The sequence below is a fragment of the Chiloscyllium plagiosum genome, unplaced genomic scaffold (assembly GCF_037043375.1).
Source record: "Chiloscyllium plagiosum isolate Xiang-an unplaced genomic scaffold, Cpla_swu_hap1 HiC_scaffold_16, whole genome shotgun sequence".
Lineage (NCBI taxonomy): Eukaryota > Metazoa > Chordata > Chondrichthyes > Orectolobiformes > Hemiscylliidae > Chiloscyllium > Chiloscyllium plagiosum.
The window spans coordinates 19,780,023-19,793,611 of record NW_028270154.1 but is presented as its reverse complement, the minus strand read 5'-3'; positions in this window follow the sequence as shown (position 1 = coordinate 19,793,611).

Here is a 13,589-nt window from a genome sequence, read left to right as displayed (position 1 = left end):
ACTTCAGATCAAGTTGTAAAAACGCCATCCCATATTCCCAATTCCTTCGTCTCCACCACATCTGCTCCCAGGAGGACCAGTTCCAAATCGTACAACCCAGATGGCCTTCTTCTTCAAGGACCGCAATTTCCCCAAAGACGTGGTCGACGATTCCCTCCACCGCATCTCTTCCACTTCCCGCTCCTCCGCCCTTGAGCCCCGCCCCTCCAACCGCCACCAGGACAGAACCCCACTGGTCCTCACCTACCACCCCACCAATCTCCATATACAGCGTATCATCCGCCGTCATTTCCGCCACCTCCAAACGAACCCCACCACCAGGGATATATTTCCCTCCCCTCCCCATCAGCGTTCCGAAAAGACCACTCCCTCCGTGACTCCCTCGTCAGGTCCACACCCCCCACCAACCCAACCTCCACTCCCGGCACCTTCCCCTGCAACCTCAAGAAATGCAAAACTTGCGCCCACACCTCCCCCCTTACTTCCCTCCAAGGCCCCAAGGGATCCTTCAATATCTGCCACAAATTCACCTGCACCTCCACACACATCATCTATTGCATCCGCTGCACCCGATGTGGCCTCCTCTATATTGGGGAGACAGGCCGCCTACTTGCGGAACGGTTCAGAGAACACCTCTGAGACACCCGCACCAACCAGCCCAACCGCCCCATGGCTCAACACTTCAACTCCCCCTCCCACTCCACCAAAGACATGCAGGTCCTTGGACTCCTCCATCGCCAGACCATAGCAACACGACGGTTGGAGGAAGAGCGCCTCATCTTCCGCCTAGGAACCCTCCAACCACAAGGGATGAACTCAGATTTCTCCAGTTTCCTCATTTCCCCTCCCCCCACCTTGTCTCAGTCAAATCCCCCGAACTCAGCACCACCTTCCTAACCTACAATCTTCTTCCTGACCTCTCCGCCCCCACCCCACCCTGGCCTATCACCCTCACCTTGACCTCCTTCCACCTATCGCATTTCCAATGCCCCTCCCCCAAGTCCCTCCTCCCTACCTTTTATCTTAGCCTGCTGGGCACACTTTCTTCATTCCTGAAGAAGGGCTTATGCCCGAAATGTTGATTCTCCTGTTCTTTGGATGCTGCCTGACCTGCTGCGCTTTTCCAGCAACACATTTTCAGCTCCAACTTCAGATCAAGGCCACTTCAGAGTTTTATCAGCCAGATGGAAATGTTGGTCCTTCAGTGCTTATCCCCCTTCAAATTAGAGCCCTGGCAACACGCAACAGTCTAATCCAAAGACATGTAACAAGCTATTTTTGAGATACACACTTCAGCTTTGACATTCAATCAGAAGTTGAAGGATAATTTTGATATCTTTTTCTTTTGCTATAAGTTCAAAACTAACCCATTTTACCCTCTTCCAGTATGGAATTCAAAACAACATTAACACATCAGCCTTCTATTGGGAATTCCTCACAGCCTCAATTATATTCGAGACAGCCCAGTGCATGCTCTTCAAGGTATAACCTTTTAGTTGGGGTAACAGTGCCAGTAAAGCACAAAGTGATCATTAGAAACAGCACATTGTACATGTTGACAAATCATTACTGAATACAAATGGATCTATATCCAAGAGTACCAAACTCGGATTAGGCAAGAATTAGGATGCATAGAATGGGGTAGCAAAATGCAGGGGATGCAGACAATGGAAATGTGGAGCTGCTTTAAGGAATGGAATTGCGTGTCCTTGATGCGTGTCAGGCAGGGAGGAAGTGATAAGGTACCGGAACCGTGATTTACTGCAGAAGTTGCATCTCTTCTTAACCAGAAGAAGGAGGCTTATGTGTTGATGAGGCAAGATGCTTTGGATGAGGCGATGGAGAGCTACAAATCAGCTAGGAAGGATTTAAAGAGAGAGTTAAGAAGAGCAAAGAGAGGACACGAGCAGTCTTTAGCAAATAGAATAAAGGAGAACCCTAAAACTTTCTTTAGATGCTTCTGTGATGCAGCTGCTTTTGGATAGGGTTTAAGGATTACTTGTGATGAAAGCTACAGACCTCTAATCTTCAAGACATCCTTCTTAGACTATAATACTGCTAAGAAGCCATAAGCATATGAATAAAAACCAATGATGATCAAATTATAGGTTAACACCTTCCTAGAGACTTCACTTAAACTGAATCAGAGGTTTTGATGCTCAGAGTTTGAAAGGTGGTCATTACCTGAGTTAGTTAAAGTAATGTTTGGTCTCCTGCCGTCTGTTCTGTTTTAAAATAAAATGACTAGATTGAACTGAGCACAGTGGAAGTTAGCTTCCGTTACTGATCTTCTTCTTATGAATTAAGTGGCAATATAGCCTGATTATTATTTATAGAACATGAGACACTCACATTGTTATTTCTTTTGATGGAATTGTATCAAACATTACCATGTATTTATAATTCTCATACTTGTCACTGTTTTAAGTAAGAATGTAGAACAGTCTGTTCGAAACATCTCCAAGATTATCCTTGATGCATTTTGATTTTAAGTTGGTATAAAGAAAGTTAGTGCTTCTGACTAAGTGATCATTCTTTACTGGTCAATAGCTTTCCCAAATAGCACACAAATGAAATCAAATGGTGTGATCAATATTCTTCTAATTATACCTTGGACAGAGAAAGCATATTTGGTCAAGGATTTCGAGAGTCACAGGTGAGGTGCCGGAAGACTGGAGGTTGGCAAAAGAGGTGCCACTGTTTAAGAAGGGCAGTAAAGACAAGCCAGGAAAATATAGACCAGTGAGCCTGACCTCGGTAGTGGGCAAGTTGTAAGAGAAAATCCTGAGGGACAGGATGTACCTGTATTTGGAAAGGCAAGGACTGATTCGGGATAGTCAACATGGTTTTTTGCATGGGAAATCATGTCTCACAAACTTGATTGAGTTTTTTGAAGAAGTAACAAAGAAGACTGATGAGGGCAGAGCGGTAAATGTGATCTATATAGACTTCAGTAAACCGTTCGACAAGGTTCCCCATGGGAGACTGATTAGCAAGGTTAGATCTCATGGAATACAGGGAGAACTAGCCATTTGGATACAGAACTGGCTCAAAAGTAGAAGACAGAGGGTGGTGGTGGAAGGTTGTTTTTCAGACTGGAGGCCTGTGACTAGTGGAGTGCCACAAGAATCGGTGCTGGGTCCTCTACTTTTTGTCATTTACATGAATGATTTGGATGTGAGCATAAGAGGTACAGTTAGTCAGTTTGCAGATGACACCAAAATTGGGGGTGTAGTGAACAGTGAAGAGGGTTACCTCAGATTACAACAGGATCTGGACCAGATGGGCCAATGGGCTGAGAAGTGGCAGATGGAGTTTAATTCAGGTAAATGCAAGGTGCTGCATTTTGGGAAAGCAAGTCTTAGCAGGACTTTTTCACTTAATGGTAAGGTCCTAGGGAGTGTTGCTGAACAAAGAGTCCTTGGAGTGCAGGTTCATTGCTCCTTGAAAGTGGACCGCAGGTAGATAGGATAGTGAAGAAGACATTTGGTATGCTTTCCTTTACTGGTCAGAGTATTGAGTACAGGAGTTGGGAGGTCATGTTGTGGCTGTACAGGACATTGGTTAGGCCACTGTTGTAATATTGCATGCAATTCTGGTCTCCTTCCTATTGGAAAGATGTTGTGAAACTGGGAAGGGTTCAGAAAAGATTTGCAAGGATGTTGCCAGGGTTGGAGGTTTTGAGCTATAGGGAGAGGCTGAACAGGCTGGGATGTTTTCCCTGGAGCATTGGAGGCTGAGGGGTGACCTTATAGAGGTTTACAAAATTATGAGGGACATGGATAGGATAAATAGACAAAGTCTTTTCCCTGGAGTTGGGGAGTCCAGAACTAGAGGGCACAGGTTTAGGGTGAGAGGGGAAAGATATAAAAGAGACCTAAGGGGCAACCTTTGCATGCAAAGGGTGGTACGTGTATGGAATGAGCTGCCAGAGGATGTGGTGGAGGCTGGTACAATTGCAACATTTAAGAGGCATTTGGATGGATATATGAATACGAAGGGTTTGGAGGGATATGGGCCGGGTGCTGGCAGGTGGGACTTTGATTGGTATGGGATACCTGGTCGGCTTGGACTGGTTGGAGTGAAGGATCTGTTTCCATGCTGTACATATCTATGACTCTATAACTCTATGTTAGAATTATGCTAAATTGCCCGTAGTGTTAGGTAAGGGGTAGATGTAGGGATATGGGTGGGTTGCGCTTCGGCGGGTCGCTGCGGACTTGTTGGGCCGAAGGGCCTGTTTCCACACTGTAAGTAATCTAAACTAATCTAATATGATTTCATAGTATTCAGTCTTTTATACAGTACATCTTGTGGATTAGCTGAGTTAATGCTCCAAAGACAATCACCAATTCCAGTTGCTAGTGAGCTTTGTACCACCTGCACATTTCAAGTTGAGGATCCATGAATGGATAGTCAAATATTCCTAAATAATTTTATTAAGTAGGAACAGTTTAGATATGATGCATTAGCTAAATATACAGGAAAGTGTACAAGTGTGACAACTGAGTGAGGTTCACTGATTCCAGAAGACAAACAGACACTTGGCACAGAATATTTTGATTGCATAAGCTTGTGATTAAGCGCTCTGTCATCTAGCTGAACTGTTACGAGCTCTTCATCTGGTTGTCCTCCATCTTCCCTTGACTATCTCCCATCTAAAGGAAAGCAGCACAATATAGATCATTTGGAAAGTTGGGCGGAGAAATGGCAGATGGAGTTTAATCTGGACAAGCATGAGGTGATACAGTTTGGGAGGACAAACGCAAGAGGAAAGTATATAGTAAATGGCCAGACCCTGAGGAGTATTGATATACGGAAGGATCTTGGGGTCCAAGTCCATAGCTCCCTGAAAATGGCAACACAAGTAGATATGGTGGTAAAGAAGGCATATGCAAGCTTGCCTTCGTTGGCTCATAGCATTGAGTATAAACATTGGTAAGTCATGCTGCACTGTTAGGCCACATTTGGAGTACTGTGCATGGTTCTGATTGCCACACCCTAGGAAGGATGTGCAGAAGAGGTTTACCAGGATGTTGGCTGGATTGGAATGCATTAGCTATAGGGAGGACTTGGACAAATTTTGATTGTTTTCACTGGAGCATCGGAGGCTGAGGAGCGACCTGATAGACTGATGTAAAATTATGAGGTGCATGGTTAATTTGGATAGTCAGTCTCTCTTACCTAAGGGTGGAAATGTCAAATGGTAGGGGTCATAGGTTTAAAGTGAGAGGGGGAAAGTTTAAAGGAAAATGTTTTGCACAGAGGGTTGTAGATGACTGGAACTCCCTGCTAGGGAAAATGGTAAAAGCAGATGTAATAGCAAAGTTTATGAGGCATTTAGACAGACACATGTACAGGCAGAGAGTAAAGGGATATAGACCATGCGCAAGCAGATGGAATTAGTGAGAAGAGCATCATTATATGCAGACATGGTAAATCAAAGAGCCTGCTCCTATGTTGCACTATACATTGTTCTGTGTTCTACATTCCTAAAGAAGGTGATTGCCTGACAAGCACCACTCTCTATCTCCAATCATTTGTTTTTTTTATTTCTAGTGACTGGTCATTTAACGAATGTCAATCATTTATTTGAACCTTTCTTGCTAATGAATACAGTGAAGGTATCCAGAAATTGGGTGGGTCTCTACTCCCCCCGTTCATCATTTCAGTTTAAGGTCACTTTTAGTTTACCTCATGCTGAGGGCTGTTTGTGAAATCTCACTAAACAGTTGTATACAGGTACACAAGGCACCATCCTTTCAACATAGGAATGTCAACATGGAAGCCTTATCCAACAGATCATGAAATTTCTGTGAATTATACATGTTCGCAATTTTTGAGAAGACTTGTAGCTCTGGTTGATGTTAAGTATGTAAGTTAGCTTGCTGAGCTGGAAGATTTCTTTTCAGACATTTTGTCACCATGACCAGTTAATATCATCAGTGTGAGTCGCTGGTGAAGTGAGAGTATGTCTTACCTCTGTATTTATAAGTCTTGGTTTCTTAAGGTGGATGATGTCATTTCCGGTTTTTTTTTCAAGGGAAGGTAGATATGATCTAAGTCAATGTGTTTATTGATGGAGTTCTAGTTAGAATGTCATGCCTCTAAGAATTCACATACGTGTTTTTGTTTTACCTGTTCTAAGATGTGTGTGGTGTTCTTCTTTGTCTGTATGAATGGAAACTAGTGATAGTGGGTTGTGTCTTTTGGTGGCTGGTTGGTGTTCATGTATCCTGGTGGCAAGTTTCCTGCTTGCTTGTCCGATGTAGTGTTTTTTTACAGTTTAGATTAGATTAGATTAGATTCCCTACAGTGTGGAGACGGGCCCTTCCACCCAACAAGTCCACACCAACCCTCCAAAGAGTAAACCACCCAGTCTCATTTCCCTCTCACTAATAAACCTAACACTATAGGCAATTTAGCATGGCCAATTCACCTGACCTGCACATCTTTGGACTGTGGGAGGAAACTGGAGCACCTGGAGGAAACCCATGCAGACAGTTCTTGCATGGTATCTTGTAAATGACGTTAGATTTGCTGGTGGTATCTATTAGATCCTTTAGGTTCATTAGTCTCTGTTTAAGTGTGTTGGTATGTTTGTGTGTTGGGCTACCATGATGCCAAGGGGTCTGAGTAGTCTGGAAGTCATTGCTGATATGTTTTTGATGTAAGGTTATGTGGCTATAGTTTTAAGTTGCTTTGTGTCTGCTTGTTTGGGTTTGTTTCTGAGGAATTGGCAGATTGTGTTTATTGGGTATCCATTTTTCTTGAAAACGTAGTATAGATGTTTTTCTTCTGCGTTTTGTAGTTCTTGGGTGCTGCAGTGTGATGTAGCTCATTGAAACAATGTCTTGATGCAGCTCCGTTTGTGAGTGTTGGGATGATTGCTTCTGAAGTTAAGTATTTGTACATGTTATACATTAATTTTTCACTGAGTTTTTCCAGAGCAAAAAAGAAAATAGTTTCTCTGGCGAGGTGGGTCTTATGCTATGCTGACCAATTCCACAAGAATTTCACACTTATGTTGAAAAATATTATTTGTTAAAGCTGTTCCAGTTTCTGCACACATTGTATTACAAAGCCAAAGCCTGTGTTTTGGTTTGAGTAAATACAAAATTAAAACTTGGCCTTGTTAATCAGTTTAAGACAATGGAACAATGCACTCAGAATTGGGTGTTGCGTTTCTTTAGAATTGCATTTTTTCTTTTAAGTTCTGGCATTTTCTATGATCCTGTTGTTTTTGAACTGTGCATTGAAATTGAATTTACAGAAATTGTACTAACGGAGCAAACCGTAGCACAATTCCTCAAATTTAAACATTTTGACCAGTGCATCTCCAAAAGTTTCGAGCAGGTGTGTTGTGAGTTGGATTGTGAAAACTCCAGACAGTAGACATAAACCTCATCATTATCTGTCTTTCTATGAATTGGAAGGTGAAGCTCAGAAATTTTAATTTGTTGGGAACACTTATGATTATCAGTGCTTTAACATCAGAGGCTGGACCAAAGCTTTCACCTCAGGCTGATCTGTGTAAGTCAGCAATCTCTTGCAGGTGCAAATATTACACCTGTATTGGAGCCTGAGGCTAAGTGATACGTGCTGCTCAAATTCAGTGTGGTATAACTTTTCATTACAGCAATAATGATAGCTTGGCAAGTGCTTGTTCACTTTTATGTGGAGAGCTTGATAGCCAAATCTCATTGGGTTGCCTCAGCTACTCATAATTTGTCATTGCCCTGATGATAGGTCGTAGAACTGAAAAACGAAGGCTGAATTTAATGTTTTGGGTTTATAGGTGGATTCTTGCTGCTGCGCTTAGTGAGTTTTCTTTCTGAATCGAACTAAACTCAAGCTTCTGGACTGGTATTGAAGGCTGCCCTTAACTTACAGTGTCAAGACTTGCAGAGCAAAGGTTATCCCTCTTAAACTTAACTGAGGCCTGCTTTCAACCATGTCAAACTTCGTGGCTTTGTGTCCACACTAAGCAGCCAGGAAAGACAGAAATTATGTGAGTTGGTAGCTTTGTCTGAAGGGACAAAGTGCAAAAAAGAAAGATCATACAAGCTCAGGATGCATCCAGGTAAGCTCAGAAGAAATGAGCATTATGACAGCAAACAAGGAGCCTGGAGATGCAGTCTGACCCAGTCCATGAATTGAGTGCATGTCACTGAGAACACAGTGACCTTGCAGTATCATTAAAATAGTAGTTGCCAGCGTAACTCAATGTATAGCTTTGAAATCCAGTAGCATCCTGCAAGTGGATTGCAGGTATGCCTTAATGGATCGTAGATGTTGGTACATGTTGGATTCCATGGTCTGCAGATGTAGCTAATGTGTGACTGGTGTCCAGGGAGTCTGCCCTGAAAGGCAAATGCCTGCAATCCAACAGGGATGTCTTTTGGAGCAAATCTGAAGTTGCCAATTCCTACTCTGACTTCTGTTTCAAGGCTACCCGATATCGAGCTTGTTTGTCATGTTTAGAAAATGGGGGAGCTGAATATTAATGCAACAACTGGACCATTAATAAGGTTTTTCATGAGCCATAGACCTCTTTAATTGGCAATTTGTCACTGTGTAGTAAGAAACTCACCACTCCACTTGGCAAAAACATAAAAGATGGTGTGAGATGTTCCCAAAGTCAATGTAAGTCTTACTGGATTTCTCATCTGATACTGCCATAAATCACATCTTACCCCATGTCACTCACACCCTTATAAAGACATGAAAGGCATACAGTAAATGCAATTTTGTTTGTATATAAGCCTTGATAAAGGCATACCTGGGCTCCCATCTCATTTTATGGTGCAAGATCCTAGAGTACTTTTCAAAAATAAAAACAGAAATTGTTGGAAACGCTCAGCAGATCTGGCAGCACCTGTGAAGAGAAATCAGAGTTAACATTCCAAGGAAGGGTCTGAGGAAGGCTCACCAGACCTGAAACATTAACTCTGACTTCTCTTCACAGAATCTGCCAGATCTGCTGAGTTTTTCCAGCAATTTCTCTTTTTTGTTTCTGATTACAACATCTGCAGTTCTTTCAGTTTTACCCAGAATACTTTTGTCCAGATTAATCCTATCACTGACACATTGGGCACATTAACATATTGTTGCAAGTGTTGATGTCCTTCATTGAAACAGAATCATATGTTAATAAGATCTAGTTTAACCTGAATTGGCACACCATGTAGTGCTATTGCTTGTTTTGGCATCGATGACTTTCAACATAATGAATTCCTTTTCAATGCTGCGTAAATTGTCTATCACATTGAAGGAGAGTGTCTAGGTCAGACATAGATTATAAATGTAGAAATATACCTCAATTAATATGGCTGAGCAACAGCAGTTCATAAAACCAGTGTGTGGACATACTTATTAAATTATAAAAATTTATGACATTAGGGAGTTCTGAACGACAGATTAGTTCCAGCTTATTTTAGAGACTGCAGTAGTGATAAAAGCAAACACATTCCAGACACTAGGACCAACTTTATATAATGCTTCCTTTAATTACTGCATACATATAGATACTATCTTAGTTCTGCAAATATGCACTAGTCAGGTCAGGTTGGAATATCCATCTGCAGGAGAGATAGATTGTAAGTTTATAATGACAATAAGATTTTTTATTTAGTTACCTATCAAGGATCCCAAAATCAAATCTACCAATAATTTTCTACTCTTCCCCATATTTTCCATTTTCCCAAATTGCTTCTCCTGATTATCACCCTATTTCTCAGCACTTATGCTTTTATTTTTAACAAATGTTAAATATTCCCCTCACCAGCTCAAATTAATAATTAGTTCAAATGACCTGGCTAGCATAATATGTTTGCATATTACTCCTTAACGTTGTGGACAAAGGATGTCATGGCAGATAAGTATCCCAATGAATTGACAGGATGCATATTTTTTCCCTCTATTTCAGTGCAATGTGTGAGCAGATTAGACATAGTTCCTAATGGCCACACACCTGCAAACTATTCAAAATGAATTGATATTTGATGCTCCCTTAGTCAAATCACCCCTGTATAAAGTTTATAATCAGTTCTAAACAATGAATCTGAAAATATATGAAAATATATTATTTGTGGATTCATTAAAACATTGAGGAGAATGAGCTGTCTCCTGGAGTTCACTTTATTCCTGAAGAAGTACATAGTATTTTTTTTTCAAATGCAACTCAGAGAAATGTGGTTTACAAGAAATACGGTATCTGAGTTGATTTGGGACATGCCTTCTGGTAAGAGTATCATATTTGGTAAGAACAAGTGATTTTAGATTTATGGCTCCCTAAGATTTCCGCTACTGAGATTTGCCTCATCTCATTTCCCCATATGTTGGACACGAATTGATGGAGATTGTTTGCTATACTCCCTCTACAACAATACTGTCAGTGTATCAGGCTGCACTATTGGAGGCACCGACTGCTCTGAAGGGCTATTCCAAAAAACATCTGCGTTTTGTTTGATGTTCAAATATGACATCCCGGAAAACAGGGGCTCTTTTTCAAGAATGTTTTACTCTGTATGCCATCCCTGGTCAGAAGGAATATTCTTCCAGAGAAAATATTGACATGAAGATATTGCTTTCCTTAGATAATGCCCTCGGTCATCCTATTAAACTTGATGTCTTAATGATAAAAGTTAAGGTGTTTTTTTTTCTGCTACACAACAAGTAATAATTGCTAAAGCCCATAAATTAGTGGGGCAGCAGCAATGTTCTGGACCGGTTATGTAACTTATAGCTTCTCCTAGCTCATCAATGAAACAAATGATGAGAACAAGCCAACAATCAGGAAATTATAATATTCTCAAAGGACTAGGCAATGTCACTGAAAAATGGATGAACTTACATCATTGTGTATGAATGGTTTATGTTGAAAAGCCTGGTTCTAGTGTGTCAACAACCTCAGATTTGATGACATTGCTCCCTAAGTTCTTTCTTAAGCCTCTGAGTCTCTCTAGACATCTTTTCTCCTTTAATACATTCCCTAAGACTTTGGCCAAGTTTTGAGTCATCTGTCCAAAGTTTCCCTTATGGAGCTTGGTCTTTATTAATTTTCTAGTGAAGCACCTAGATTGTTGCTGTTGTAACTATTTTTTTCAAAGGAATTAGATATTAAGCTAATTCTATAGATGATACCAAGCCTGAAATATACTCAGGAGCAATTCGCTCTTAGCTCTATTGATGTAATACAAACAGAAGGATCAGATTAGATTAGATTAGTTTAGATTATGTACAGTGTGAAAACAGGCCCTTCGGCCCAACAAGTCCACACCAACCCTCCGAAGAGCAACCCACCCAGACCCATTCCCCTACATTTACCCCTTCACCTAACACTACGGGCAATTTAGCATGGCCAATTCACCTAACTTGCACACTTTTGGGCTGTGGGAGGAAACCGGAACACCTGGAGGAAACCCACACAGACATGGGGAAAGGATGTTAGGCAGTATGATTTTTCTTCCAGTGCACTAAGACATTGGAATACCATTCTACCAACGGTTCTGGCTCCCTTGAAACAGAGACTGAAGTGGTTGTTGAGGTGGACAGAGTTTGCGCCACATAGAGGTATCTTTCGAAATAATACTCGGTCCACGTGATATTCTGAATGTTCAGATCGGCTAAGTGCTGGGGGCGGGGTTGCAGAAAAATTTTTGAATTGGCAAACAACCACAGCTGCTGGAAATCTGAAATAAAAACTGAATATACTGGCGAGATCCAAGGAATTTGGCAGCAACTGCTGTGAAGGAAGCAGAGTTAATGTGTTGAGTCCACTATGACTTTTCCTCTGAATTTCTGTGGAAGAGCCATACTGGAGTTAAGGCGCTAGCTCTGTTTCTCTCCCACAGATGCTGCCAAACTGCTAAGCTTCTCCAGCACTTTCTGTTTTTATTTCTGAGATTTCCATAGTTTATTTGCCTCTCCCTTGAACTTATGTGACTGCAGAATAGAATGAGGCATGCTTTGGAAGTAAGAAAGTGGACAGTAATTATGACCTTATGGTCACCATTAATTAGGGCAGGCATCTTCCACCAGCTGATCAATTTGGTGATGTTTATAGAGACGTATACATATTGATAATATGTATCATACTGTTTATAGTTACTGCACACATAATCTGTAGTTAACATCAAATATAGTAATGGCTACACACATGAAATAGCAGAGTGCATTTATTGTTTTGTAATCAAGCCAAACATTTGATTCTACTGTAGACACATGTATTTATAGTAAATTAAGATTGCTTATAATTAAAGATCTTCCAAATTATAGCAGCAACTCAGACTTTAATTTCATTTATATGTAACATCTACAGCCAACACACAGAAGAGACTTTCTTATTAGTCTGGGTGGAATTTCAACCCAGTTCTATTGAGGGGCTACTTGTGCTGCTGACACCAGGGAAATCTATTGGTTTATTTTAAATTGGCAATTCGAATCCAAAAGGTAAAGGGTCAGTTGTGCAACCTGCCACACTATCCTTTTTTCAATGAGCCTCTTTGTTATTTTAGTGAGAATGCAGTATCCATGGAAACCAATCCATCTCAGTGCAGAAAATCAAGTAGCAAGCATTATGTTCTTTTGTGAATAATGATGAACAGCAAAACATACAAGATAGTTGAACATTCTGACAACGCACAGCTAGTCTGACTGCATCTGGATGCAAATGATAACGTTTTCTCAGAAGATTGCTCATTTTGGTCTCAAAGCCATGATAAAAGAATTGAAACAGAGAAACATATACTTCACACCAATGTAAAATTAATAAGTAAGTCAAAGATTCATCCATAGGCTCTCTCTATCTAATCTAATGGGTGGAATAGAATTTTCATGCGTATTCTGGTTTAATCCTTTTCAGCACAAGTGCAGTTTGCAAAGAAATATTTAGCTCAGATCATGATTTCTGTAAACTATGCCCAAAATAGATAACTTGTAGATTTTTCTTCCTGAAGTCTAAACAAGGATAGTACACACTATAAGGGAACATAGTGTTCAGAGAAAACAGATCTAAAAATGCTATATTTTCCAGGTGACAGCAGTAGAGCGATTACATTCAATGAAACAAATTTTAAAAGTCGTGGAACATTTTGTGGTTAGATCAGGAATTATTTAAATATTATACTTGGATGTAGATTTCTGAACATTGGCAATGAATGGGAAGTGGTTTCCTACCTAAGAATGCTCTGGTTGGCTTATAATTATGCTTGGAACCGATATATATTTGCCTGTTGTTAATACAGGATCTTCTAGGTGGTACCACATAAGGAATTAGACACACTATTGAATCTCACAGGAGGCGACTAAGCTCAGCACTGTTGAACAAGTATATTCATTTGCCAGAGTTCTTTCTTATCCTTAAAGAGTTTTATTTTTTCTAAATTATGGAGATATTTCTTAAATATTTTTCAATAATTTTAATTTACACTTTCCTCCCATCTCCATCTTCAGCAGCCATCAACCACAAGCTTTGACGCAATGTGTTAATACCAATCACCTCATTCGAATAGCCTAAAAATGAATGTTGGTTAGTTATTCAACTGTACAAAGACATTACATCATAACTTGAACCTGTCTGGCTCTAA